At 34.8% G+C, this 12050-nt stretch overlaps 1 protein-coding gene across 1 annotated transcript in view; it reads left to right on the forward strand.

Annotated features, from left to right (window-relative positions):
* Positions 1-12050, forward strand: part of ATP9B (ATPase, class II, type 9B) — a 161932-nt gene that overhangs the window by 43423 nt on the left and 106459 nt on the right. The gene's annotated exons all lie outside the window — the stretch shown is intronic.

Consider the following 12050-nt stretch of genomic DNA (forward strand, 5'->3'; position numbering starts at 1 on the left):
GTTGGACTTTCTCCAGTATGCCCATATCACTCGTACTGGGGAGCCCAAACCTGGACACAGGACTCCAGGTGTGGCCTCACCAGTGCTGAGCAGAGGGGAAGGAGCACCTCCCTCAGCCTGCTGGCAATACATTGCCTAATACAGTCCAGGATACTGGTAGCTGCCTCTGCTGCAAGGGCATGTTGCTGGCTCATGTTCAACTTGGTGTCCACCAGGAACCCCAGGTCCTTTTCTGCCAAGCTGCTTTCCAGCTGGGTGGCCCCCCAGCATATACTGGTGTGTGGGGTTGTTCCTTGCCAGGTGCAGGATTTTGCACCATTTCTTGGTGAACTCTGAGGTTCTTCTCGGCCTGTTTCTCCAGCCTGTCGAGGTCCCTCTGGACATCCCCCATTGCATAGATCAGTTTCTTGAATTGCACGTATGAAACTCCTTAAAAATGGTATATTTACTCAGGCATAAATTACTAGTTGCAACCTTGTTTACATTTTTCAGAACTGTAATAAAAATAGCAATCTCACTTGTATTAAAATTTGTAGTTAAGAGTTTTCAGGATTCTTTACTTGTAATTACTTTAACAACAATGGCATGAGTAAAATGTGGGAATAAAACAGGAAAATAATTCTTCTGATGAGGTTTTGTAGCAATTCATTTCTGTAGCAATATAACTGCCTCAGATGTGATGTTTTTTAAAATTTTAACCATTTTACTGGCATAAATATGCAATGCAATTACAGGCTAAGTCATCATTCATATAGCTTGATTTGCTGTTGGAAGGAGCTCTGAGTAAACTAGTAAAGGTTTACTCCAGAGTCTACCTTCTCAAAGTCTGCTAATTAAAGAAAAGTTATTTTGAAAAATGATGAATTCTCCACAGAAAGAGAGCATTGTGCTGGCAAGTATGTTTTACTTGTTTAAAAGGTCTAGTTTTGTAGATGTGAAAATGCAAGTATTAGTAGAACATTTGTGTCTCAATACAAAACCCCAAAGTCACTGCAAGAAAAAATATAATAAAGGTGATGCAAGTAGTATCTATTTATTCTGGACAGTTAGGAATAAGTGTTCTACAAACAACTTAATTGTCTGGGCCCCAGCCTGTTCTGGAATTTCAGATATTTGAAAATCAAACCAGAGGAAAAAATGTCAGTTTGGAATTCAGTTGTGCAACTGATGTCACTTTTTATCTCTTTAGAAAACCAGCTATCGCAGAATAATAAGGCTGAAGGACTTGCATTTGTCACACATTCTGGAATTTTCTATTATGTTTAGAAAACAAGCATTATAAAACCTACCTGTCTGGGAACTAAAATGCTTTGAAAATCTATTGCTATAGAGAATGATAAATGACTAGAGTTAAGTTTTGCACATACGGCCAGATAAAAGTTTATCTTCAGGGCATGAGTAGCTGCCAACAATCTGTCCAAACTACTTTAATCTGTTTCTATACTTCAGTTCCTATTCCGTTTTTAACATTTGATTTAACTCGAGCTTGAAGTGTTTTGGTACCTACTTTAAGCCACTGAGTAATACTGATTCTATGTGATCAGCTACTTGTTTAAGATATAGTCAGATAGTATGAGTGTTATGTGGTGGAAGGAGGAGGTCTCAGTAGGCATTAAGCTCCTAATATTATTACTCTCTATATATTATTGATGTAAAATTACACAGTAAAATGTTATTAGAAGACATGATCATGTATTTTGTTACCTAATTATTTTCTTTTATTTTCTGGGCATACTTGCGTGACTAGCACAACGCATATGTTTCATTAGATTTGCAGCAAAATAAGAAGCAACAAAGAAATATTTTACTATTTATTTTTCATGTTAAAAAAAAAGACTATAAGAGTTGAAAAAGTTGATCTGTAAGGAGGCTCTGTATTGTGTAAGGCATAAATTTGCCTGTTCCCACTCTCCAGCAATAATGCATTTCCACAGAATTTCAGGGTATTTGGTGGCTTGGCTGGAGTAGCAGTCTGAATATCTTGAAATCCCAAACAATTCCCCCAATTTTGGGAAACAACTTAGAAAAGCTGAAGGTGAGAAACATCAAAGCAGATCTCAGAGGCAGGGCAAGTCAGGCAAACAAACTATATGTATATTTGTAACTGATAGACTGTGGATATGTTGTCGAAGGCTTTGAAAATAAAAGACAAAGAAATTACTCTTGCAGAAGTTAGGTTCAAGAATTCTTGCGTAGAAGCAGTTTATAATAGGTTTCCTGTAAAGTACCTGTTCATAAGATTGATGCTATGCATTATGGCTTCTAAAAGATACTGTCACCTTTTTCTTCTCTTACCTTGTTTAATTTTGTTTTTTTTTTTCTTTTCTTACCTGAAGGCTTTACTAGGCAAGCTGTTAACATTAACTTGATAATTCTTTGAAACGATTGGAAAATGTTTCTTGGTGGTCCTCATCTTTATTATGAAAAAGAAATTTCTGCATAGTCTATAAAGTTCTGATTATTAGGTCTAATGAGGAGCAATCTTGCAGTAGTTTTAAAGTTGTCTCACTAAAAATTTAGAAATGATCCTCAAATCAATCTTAATGTATTCATAAAGAAAGGATGGCTTGCACATGTTAATCTGATTCTGACTTCAGTATGGGGCTTGAGATGTGTGGCTGGCTGGAGTTGGAATGGAAGCTTGTGCAGACTTGAACTACCTTAGTCTAGCAGCTCTCTTTCCAGTGGTAGAAAACCTAACGTGGAGCAACCTGCCCTGTAAGGAGTACACAGTTGAGGAGGGCACTGGGATCTCCATACAAGTGCTATGGCCCATGTTGCCGCGCTGTCATTGCTCTTGGTACATATGAAGGGTAAATAAAATTTAGCTCAGATATTTAACTTCTTCAGTTAGTTCTGATTGCAGGTGTCCATGTAGCTTTACACAGCCTTCCTCTGTCAAGTAAAAATAAATTGGAAAAAATAGAAATCCTCTGCTTTTTGCTGTATTGAAGTCCAGTGATCAGTCTTTGCAGCTGGGTCTGTTGCTTCTTCTCAGGCTCCTGTTTGGTAAAGGAGAATATGCTTTTCCCTGCTAAGTTTTTAACCAAAGATTTATCCTCTTGTTTTTCACATGCCTATTGTAATCTGATGGCTTTGTCAACTCCTTTGACTTGTACTTTTCAGTGTTTAAGCTTTATGAGATACCAAGGCTTTGATTCCCGCTCCTCCTAATTTAGTTAACAGTATGTCCTTCAAGGTGATTACTATTGCTGCTGCTAAAATCTTCAAGACTAAACATGCTTTCAATGGATTCTGGTATATTTCGCCATATGCTTTTCTCAATCTCTTCTGCTTGTGAGCTCTGCTTTCATCAAGAGAGAAAATGCTGCTTAAGTCAGCTACAAGCAGTATTCTTTAAGGTGTATATGTATATGGGGTTTTTTGTATTATTGGTCTTTAGAAATACTTAAGTGCATTAGGGAGGTTGATGGGGAGAGCAAGTTCTGCTGTGCTGCCAGAGCTCTTGAATCAGCCTGTTTAGTCAATATTCTTAAAATATTTTGAATGTTTTGAACCTTGTGGCATCGATGTTAACATGTGCTTTGCATTAGGATCAGAAAATTTATTGAATTAATTTTGATTTTTCTACTGAAATTTAAGCCAAAAAAGAGGGAAAGCTAAGTCCTAATTCCTGATTCCATTTCTGTTATGATAGGCAGCAACTTAATGGTTGTCCTGTATAATATAACTACTGCAATATCTGACTGTACGTTGTAAGAAGGATCCTATTGAATCTTTAGCAAACATGCAGTACTTGCACTTAGAATAATTCTCATAATACATTTTAAATAAGAACCAACTTTCCAATTGTAAACCAGAATGTTTTCCTGTGAGGGCCAAATGAGCACTGTCTGTTAAGGACAGATAAATGGAAAATGCCAGCTGAACTCAGTACTTAGACCAGAATAATGATCCAAATAATGATAAGATACCAAAATGGATGGTGTTTATGGAATAGTGCTTACAGAATAGTAACCGTGTTAGACAATTTTCCTGTTTTAGTGGGGCCTTAAAATGGCTTGCAATGGAGCCACTTTTGTGTTAAAAGACTGTAACCTCTCTGGTTGCAAAAGGTTCTATTTCATCCCCTTTACCTGTCCAGATGTGCATCATATTTTGTATCAAAGTCTAATCTCAGTGAAATTAGCTTGCTGTAGTAGGTTACACTAGGTAGGGTTTTTCTCCTACTGTGTTACAATTGCTTCTTCTGGAAAATATTTTCATCCTTGATTCATTTGAAGGAAGATGTACCATCTACTGCTCATTGAGAAACCTGCTTCTAATACTAACATATGTAGTAAATATGACTAATATGTTGAAGATGTGAACAAAATTGGTTTGCAAATGAATGAGCAAGGCTGAAAATATTCTCAAGATTCTTGGATTTTAATCAGGCGATGTGTTTGGATCATTCATGGGACAGATCACCATAGGTTATTCCAGTTCTAAATGTTAAAAACAACTAGAAGAGCAGACTAAGCAAATGCACAAACAGGGAGTAGTGTCAGTGACAAATATTCTGGTGATTGCATAAAACGTAATGGTAAAGCTGACATCTGCCAAGTACAGTGCTGATTTTCATACCATTATGAAGTGGTATTCTGGCCCCCACCTTTTTTTTTTTTAATCTGAAAAGCAAGAACTTTTTCAGTGTTCTAAGCATTCTGTATGGCAGAGTTTTTGATTTAGTCATTAAACTGAAGATGTAAATAATTCACACTATCTTTTTTCTGTATCACTGGGTTTCTCCAAAAAGTGATTACTAGTATATGTCAGAAGAATAATGGAGCAAAGTGGTGCATCAAATCCTATTAAATGGAAAAGATAAATTAATGTTTTTGAGTATCCTTCTGTATATCTCAAAACAATATAAACCAGTAAGTTAAAATTTGAGAATGTGAATATGAATGTAGATGCTTTTTTTTTTTTCACTTGGAACAGTTTGCTATATATAAGAGAATTCCATAATGTTTTTAATAAAAATAGAGATAAAAATTCCTAAAGCGTACTGAATCAATATAGCAATTCAAAAAAGATGCAGTGTGATCAAGCTTGGATTAAAAGCATCTGTGTGCTTGTCAATAAGGAACTGTGATGAGTTTGGGGGTATCATATTGACTGTGTATTAATACATGGTATCCTATAAGACCATCAGCTGATTGTTTAGAATGTAAATGAATCTGTTCATGGATCCAGTGACTGATGGCTTAAATTCCAATTAATCAATTGCTTCATTGGTTTCTTAATTCAGATCAAATATCTCAAGTACACACAGTTCTTTCAAGAGAAATTAATGCTTTAAAACTAATTTAATCAGTCTTGTATAAATGTCACTACATTTTTTTTTTATTGCATTCTATGTGATGGCATTGTAGCTTAAATGTTTGGGATGTTTCAGATGTCTTGGGTTTTTTTCCTGCTTAGAAGCTATCATAATTGAAAGCTTCTTGTTACAGTGGTAAATGAAACTGTACTCCAACATGTCATCTTGGTGCTGCTATTCATCTTGTCATCACTTTAAAATTTTCATGCACATAGTCACTTAAGTAATATAAATCATTTAAAAATTAAGTTGTTCGTAAATGATCTGGTGTTAGGTGTGTGAAGTTAAAGTCCATTTTTCTTTTGTTGGGTATATTCTAGTAACCCATCTCTTTCAATGCTTTTGACTTAAAGCAGGAAGGCTGGTAATATTACCAGACAGTATATAGCAGTTTATGACATCACAGTTCCACATGCCCTGTTTCCCAGTGACCCATCAATTAATTCATCAACACTTGATGCAGGCTCTTCACTGTGACACTTATACCAGTTGATCTTAATTTGATTGCCGTTAAAACCTTCCTTTCCTGACAACTGTTGTCAATTATACAAAATAAAATCAAGTATTCATAAGTAGGCTGTAATAGGATATAGGCAGACAGATTTAATAATTCAGTTTTGCTGAGGCTTGAAAGGCATTAGTTGTAGCTGCTGTTCTCATTTGTAAAAAATTCATTGGATGCAGCTCTTGAGAGAGAAGGCAGACATAATTTTATTTATTTAGATTTGACTGAGAAGAACCCAGATGCGTAGTGGTGGTTTAGCATTATCTCTGTTTTAAGAATAACTGACATGAATTCTTATCAGTTACATATTATAGAAAGTAAATGTAACTTAATTTTATGATTTTTTTTTTAGACTAATTTAAGTGCACCCACTCTAAGGTTGTTTTTCGATGATATATCTGTAATGGAGTGTGGAATTCAACCCTGCATTTATGCAGACAAACCAATAACTTTTCAAGACTGGGGTGCTTGGTCTTTAATATGCTTGTAAAATATGCATATCCCTGCATATCTGCTATATACAACTAAATTACAGTTGCTTCCCTCTGATGCATCTTCACCACAGTATAACATTAAAATGTGTGCTATGGCATATTTGAATTATACCTATGAGTTCTCTTCAGTGCTTACTGGCAAGTCTCTTTTTTTAAGCTTGCTGATATTTGGCAAAAAATGTGCAAGCAGGAATCTGTTAACTTTAATGTTCTCCAAGTGAAAGTTAAATACGGTTTTCAGAACTTCTGTGTTGTTGATTGGCTTCTTATATACTATTCTTTACTGTGTATACTGATGTTTGTAACAAATACCGTGTCTGGGTTGACTGTTAATGCTCTGTGGAAGGGATTTGAATGTACCTGTGAAATCTAAAAATTGAAGTCTTTTTAAAAATAATTTCACTTGTAAAATGCTGATTAAATAGGTGTAGTTGAAGACAAGATCTGCTGTAAGTGATTGCTTAAAGCAAGAGCAGAAAAGGCAAAGGATAGAAGTGTGGAAGTATTTTTATAATGATGTGTCATTAACTTTGTCATTTTTTAATGCTAGTCAGGATAAGTTATTCCTTAGGTTTTTTTCCCCTGAATTCAGAATCCTCTCTCTTCCATCTCATCTCATGACTTAGAGCTTTTCTCAGATCCTTCTTCCAGGCTGGGAACTGGGAGTGGGGAAATAAAAAATTAAGTTCTGGATACGGGACAAGTGGGATAATTTAGTTTCTTATGACAAGAAAACCGTCTTAATTTCTCATGTTGCCATTAGTCAAGAACTGTGGCCAGTCCTGGAAAGCAAGTGCTTTAAGTATTAGCGTGCTTTCCCACCTTCTCTTTGTAAAAACAAAGCCAGTAGACTTCATGATCAAAAAGGAAGCAGGGATGAATCTCTGTCTTTTCATGATGTCACTCTACTTAAATTTTTCCTTGCCATTTTCAGAACCTGATTTGCAGGGAATTTCCATGAGTTGATGCATGCACTTTGAGGTATTTGGATTCAATTATCCAGTCTTGGATTATTCAGGAGTATTATTGCCTAACAAAGAACATGAGGCCATACTTGTATAGCTGGTAGGATATTCTGCTTCTGTCTGATTATTTTAGGACCCTATTACGCTACTAAGAAAAGTTCTGTTGCTTACTAAAGCGCCTTTGCCTAAAACATCTCTGAAAGAACAATGTATGTAATACACAGGAGATGCTACAAATGACACATAGTTTTGTTTCTGCAGCAAATTAAACCAGCTTCTCTAGGGTAGTTGAGATTTTCTTTCCACAGTTACTGCAAATATTAAATGTTGATGTAATTCAGATAATTTGAATGAATTATTTTTTTGTTTCTTCATTATAGCCTTCCATGAAAATCAAGTGATGCAGTTTTATACAGAATAATAGTAGACTGCTCTTAATCTGTCAATACTGCTATTTTGGGTTTCTTGTGTTAACTACACTTTCTTTAGAAACTACTTGGTAAACAGGCTGAATAGTAAGCTAATTGTTTTAAGGAGAAATTATCCATCTTTCTGCTTATCAGAAACAACATTTCCAAATGAAATAAAATAGGAATAAATAATTTCATTAATACACAAAAAATTTTTTCTTCCGAGTGACTTATTTTAAAATAACCCTGTAAGCTAGAATACATTTAAGAAAATATGTAAGATCCCAAGTAATAGCTTGTTTTCAGAAGCCTGTATTAAAAACTGTAATTAATACTCAGAATTGTGTACATAAAAATAAAATTTAAGTGCTTGGTGGTAGCACAAGTTTATGTACATTACTATAACTTCAGGAAATTAAAGATATCTGCACATAAAGAAATTAATGCATAAAATACGAATAGCAAGTTTTGTAGTATGAAAAATACAAGATTTGGCTATATGATGATGATGCTTATGATATAATTGGTTTTTACTTCATTAAGAAGCTTCTCTCTGGGTTGGGGGGGGGAGAGAATTTTTTTCTCTTTTTTTTTTCTTTTTAATTCTCTCGCTTTGTTTTTAAGTTTAAGGCTAAAATATGACCAGCATTTCTCAACCACAACCTGTATTTAGTTTGAAAATTTTTGTCCAGGGCCTTTTTCTTCAGGATTTCTAGAGGTAGGCAGGCCCACAAAAGAGGTCACTGATGCACATGTAAGCACAAAGCATTCTCAGAAGCATTTGACATGTATATGTCCTGCATGTATGTTCTGAATAAAGCCTTAAGTCCAGCACACACTGAGTAAGTAGGATTCTTCCTGTGTACTCTGTATTGAGCACAGTACCTTTGTTTGACAAATCTAGGCCAGGCATATCATGGCCCTAAATTAGTGCCTTCATAGATGAGCTTTTATATCTCTATTTCAAAACACCATAAAAGCTACTGAAATAAATGTTATTTTTATTCAATATTCTATTAACACACAAAATAGCTTTTAAAAAAAGATGCGATTTTTTTTTATCCATAGTATCTCAAATAACCATAATCAAGAAGTCTGTTAATAATTACCAATGTATTTTGAAGTTACATAGTTACTTCAGGTTCTTAAAATGGTTTTCATCCTTTGTATTGCAGGTGCTGCTTTCCACAGAAAAGCAATCTTAGGGTAAATTCTGGACAGGCCTCAAATAGTTGAGCTTTTGCTAAAACACAAAAAATGGAATTGTAGTCTTAGGACTTCCCTAAGCATACAAGTTTCGCAGATTTCAACTGAAATGGTTTTAAAAATCAGTTTAGTTGCCCTGGGGCAGCACCTTGCATGAACATGCTCTAAATTGATTTATGCCTGTCTTCAACTGATTAGGCTAAATGAATATTACATACTTATAAATTAGTTTAAATGTGCTCATGTGAAGTTTGCACCACTTCCGATAAATGATTAAACTCCTTAAACCTAGTGAAATTTCCTTAAATCAACCCTTAAATCCTAATTCAGATAATTCCAAAATTTTCACTATAAAGACAGAAATAAGTCAGACGTTCACAATGTTCCATTTTGTCCACTAATCTTGAATGACTGTGTATTGTTATGGGAAATGAGCATCTGAGTGCAGTCACTGTATAAAGTAAAAAGTTTAATTTTATTTGTTCTCCTTTATATGTAGCCTTATGAAAATTTCTTATGTTCATTGTGGAGGTTTTTTTTTTGTAGACAGCTATGCTTTGATTGGTAAATATTTAAAATACTTCATGACTTTTTAAGCAGCACAGAAATTAAAAAAAAAATAAAATTGTGTGCTGTAAAGTAATTGTCAGGTTCAAGACTTATCACTGAATTCAGAGGGAATAGCAATTCCTGATGTTTGTATAGATGTTTTATTCCTGGCAAGTCATATTCAGGTTAGAAATGTGAGAGATTTTTAACGCTGACCTAAAGCATTCTGTTAAAGTACGTAACACAATTTTTTACTACATTTGTTTTTTGTTTTTTTAAATTTTGTAGTTGGGGGAAAGGGGCAATGATTCCAAGCATTTCAAAATGGAGCAATTACAATAGCTATTTTTTCAGAAGACTTTGATTTTTAGAAGTTTTATGTACTGCTGACTCAAGTACCTTCTTCCAAAGGTGTAAAGGACGTGCGACTTCCACGCAATACACAGTGGGGAATATTTAGTTTTTTACAGGTCCAAGGGCTTGGTAGTGGTGAAGAGTTGTTTTTATACATTGTTTCTAATTACATGTTTAATCTCCCATGTTTATAGCTTAGTTAAGCCAGGTTTAAAATCAGTATCTCAGTATAATTAAAATTACTCAGTCAAATCTGCTGCAGTATTTGAGGTAGAGAAGAGGATTGTATTGTTCCAGTTTTGCTGTTGTGATCATTATTGAAAGCTGACTTGGCAGAAAGCAGTCCCGTTTTCTGGATAAAAGGGAACAGGCTATGAGATAAGTTATTGATGAAATTAACTGCTGAAGTGGAGAGGAAATGCAGCTGGCCAATACATGTCATAGTGTGAGCTCTATTAAATGAATATATGTGCAGTCAACCATTCACAGGAGCCACACTGGTCTTGAACTGCATTGATCTATAGTATAATTCTAAATGAAATTGATGGAAGAGAGCAACCATTGACAGGAAGGGTAAAGAGAACCATGAAATGTCTTGTACAGGAGAAGTATGATGGAAAGTAGGCTCATCTATGCCATGGATGGAAAGTGTGGTGAAACCGTGGTATTTCTAGGTGTTCACCCTTAATTATAATGCAATGTATGTCACTGGACTCTTCAAAAAGTGCTTTATAGTATTTTATTTTTAGAAGAAAATCCATAAAGGATCCTGTCAAGAATTTAAAATCAGCTTTTCAAGAACTTTAGATACAGCTTTGCAGCTTGCAGCTCTGAGCTTTGGGTGAAATTTAGTTGTGATAATGTGTTCTAAGAGCTGTTTATATTAACAGTTAAAGATTTGTTTACTTACTATGCACTTAATATAAATACAGCTGTTACATGAAGGCTTGTAAGCTTCTATGAAGACTGTTGTGCAAAAATGCTACCTTCTAGTCAGATATAATTTCAGGTGGCTTCTCTCCCAAGCATGTCCTTTCAGACCATTAGCTCATTGAACTGCTTAATTTACAGGCCTTGATGAATAAAACATTGGCTTCTGTTAGATTTTACTTACGTCAGGGTCCACGTGTCCTAGAAAAGAATCTCTCTCTTAATTTTGTGTCCACTGGTAGGTACCCTTTCTTGATGTATTGCCTATTAGATTCAAAGCTTGTAGCACATTGTCTTCTTGTCTGTGTAAGAAGTCTCAAACCTGGATGAACTCCTTTGCCAGTGCCTCCTTCAGTTTAATTGCTACCATACCACTTCTAGTGATGAAACGACTTTGTTAGTTTTTATTGGATTGGTTGAAATATAGAAGGAATTATGGGTATATATGCATGTATGTCTATACACATTGTTTAAAATTTACAAATAACTAGAAAAATCTGTTTTTATTTCACACTCATAGCACACAGTAACAATAGTGTATACAGTTGCTAGGCTGTAGCGTAATGGAAGTTGTAATTATTACTTCAGAAATATTTGAAGTTTCTTTAGTGTAGCAATTGTAAAGAGTATTGCTAAAATTTTACCCCCTTTTTTAAAGGCTTTAAACTAGATGGAAATTGTATCTAATTGTATATGTTTTTAATAGATTTGCAATGTTCTTGTGCAGTCTTTTTTGAATCTTGCATTAGTAACCTATGTAATACTCCAGACTTGATGATATCCATCAAACTAGTTATTGGGGCAGGGGGGAGGCTCTGCACTGGTCTCAGTTTTCTGTTTCTTGAATACTAGTCTTCTGTCTGTAAAGTATACTGATTCTCTTCAGTATGTATCAGTCTGTATCTTGAGCTTCCCTTGTACCGTAAATACTGTGCATGTGTTGACAGGTTTCTTTAGCCTTGGACCCTTGACAATTACAGATTATTCAAAATTATTTAAGTATAATACATTGGGACCCATATTGTTTTGAATGGTAGCCATGTTAAGGGTTTATTTTAAAAAATTTTTTTCAGAGAAGCCAGGAGACTATAAGCAGTGGAAGTACGTGATGTCATACCAGCAAAGAGACAAAAATCACGGGCATAAGTTCATTATTCTATTGTGTTGGAATTGTACAAGTGACACAAGTCTAAAAAGAAAAAAAAATTAAACCTGTTTCAACTTCAGCCAGTGAAGTTGTATCTCTTGCTGATAACATTTGGAAACCTGTTTAGAAACTATTAAGAAACCTGTAAAATAGGATCCCCCATC

This window comes from Pygoscelis adeliae, unplaced genomic scaffold (assembly GCF_000699105.1).
Source record: "Pygoscelis adeliae isolate BGI_AS28 unplaced genomic scaffold, ASM69910v1 Scaffold95, whole genome shotgun sequence".
NCBI classification, from domain to species: domain Eukaryota; kingdom Metazoa; phylum Chordata; class Aves; order Sphenisciformes; family Spheniscidae; genus Pygoscelis; species Pygoscelis adeliae.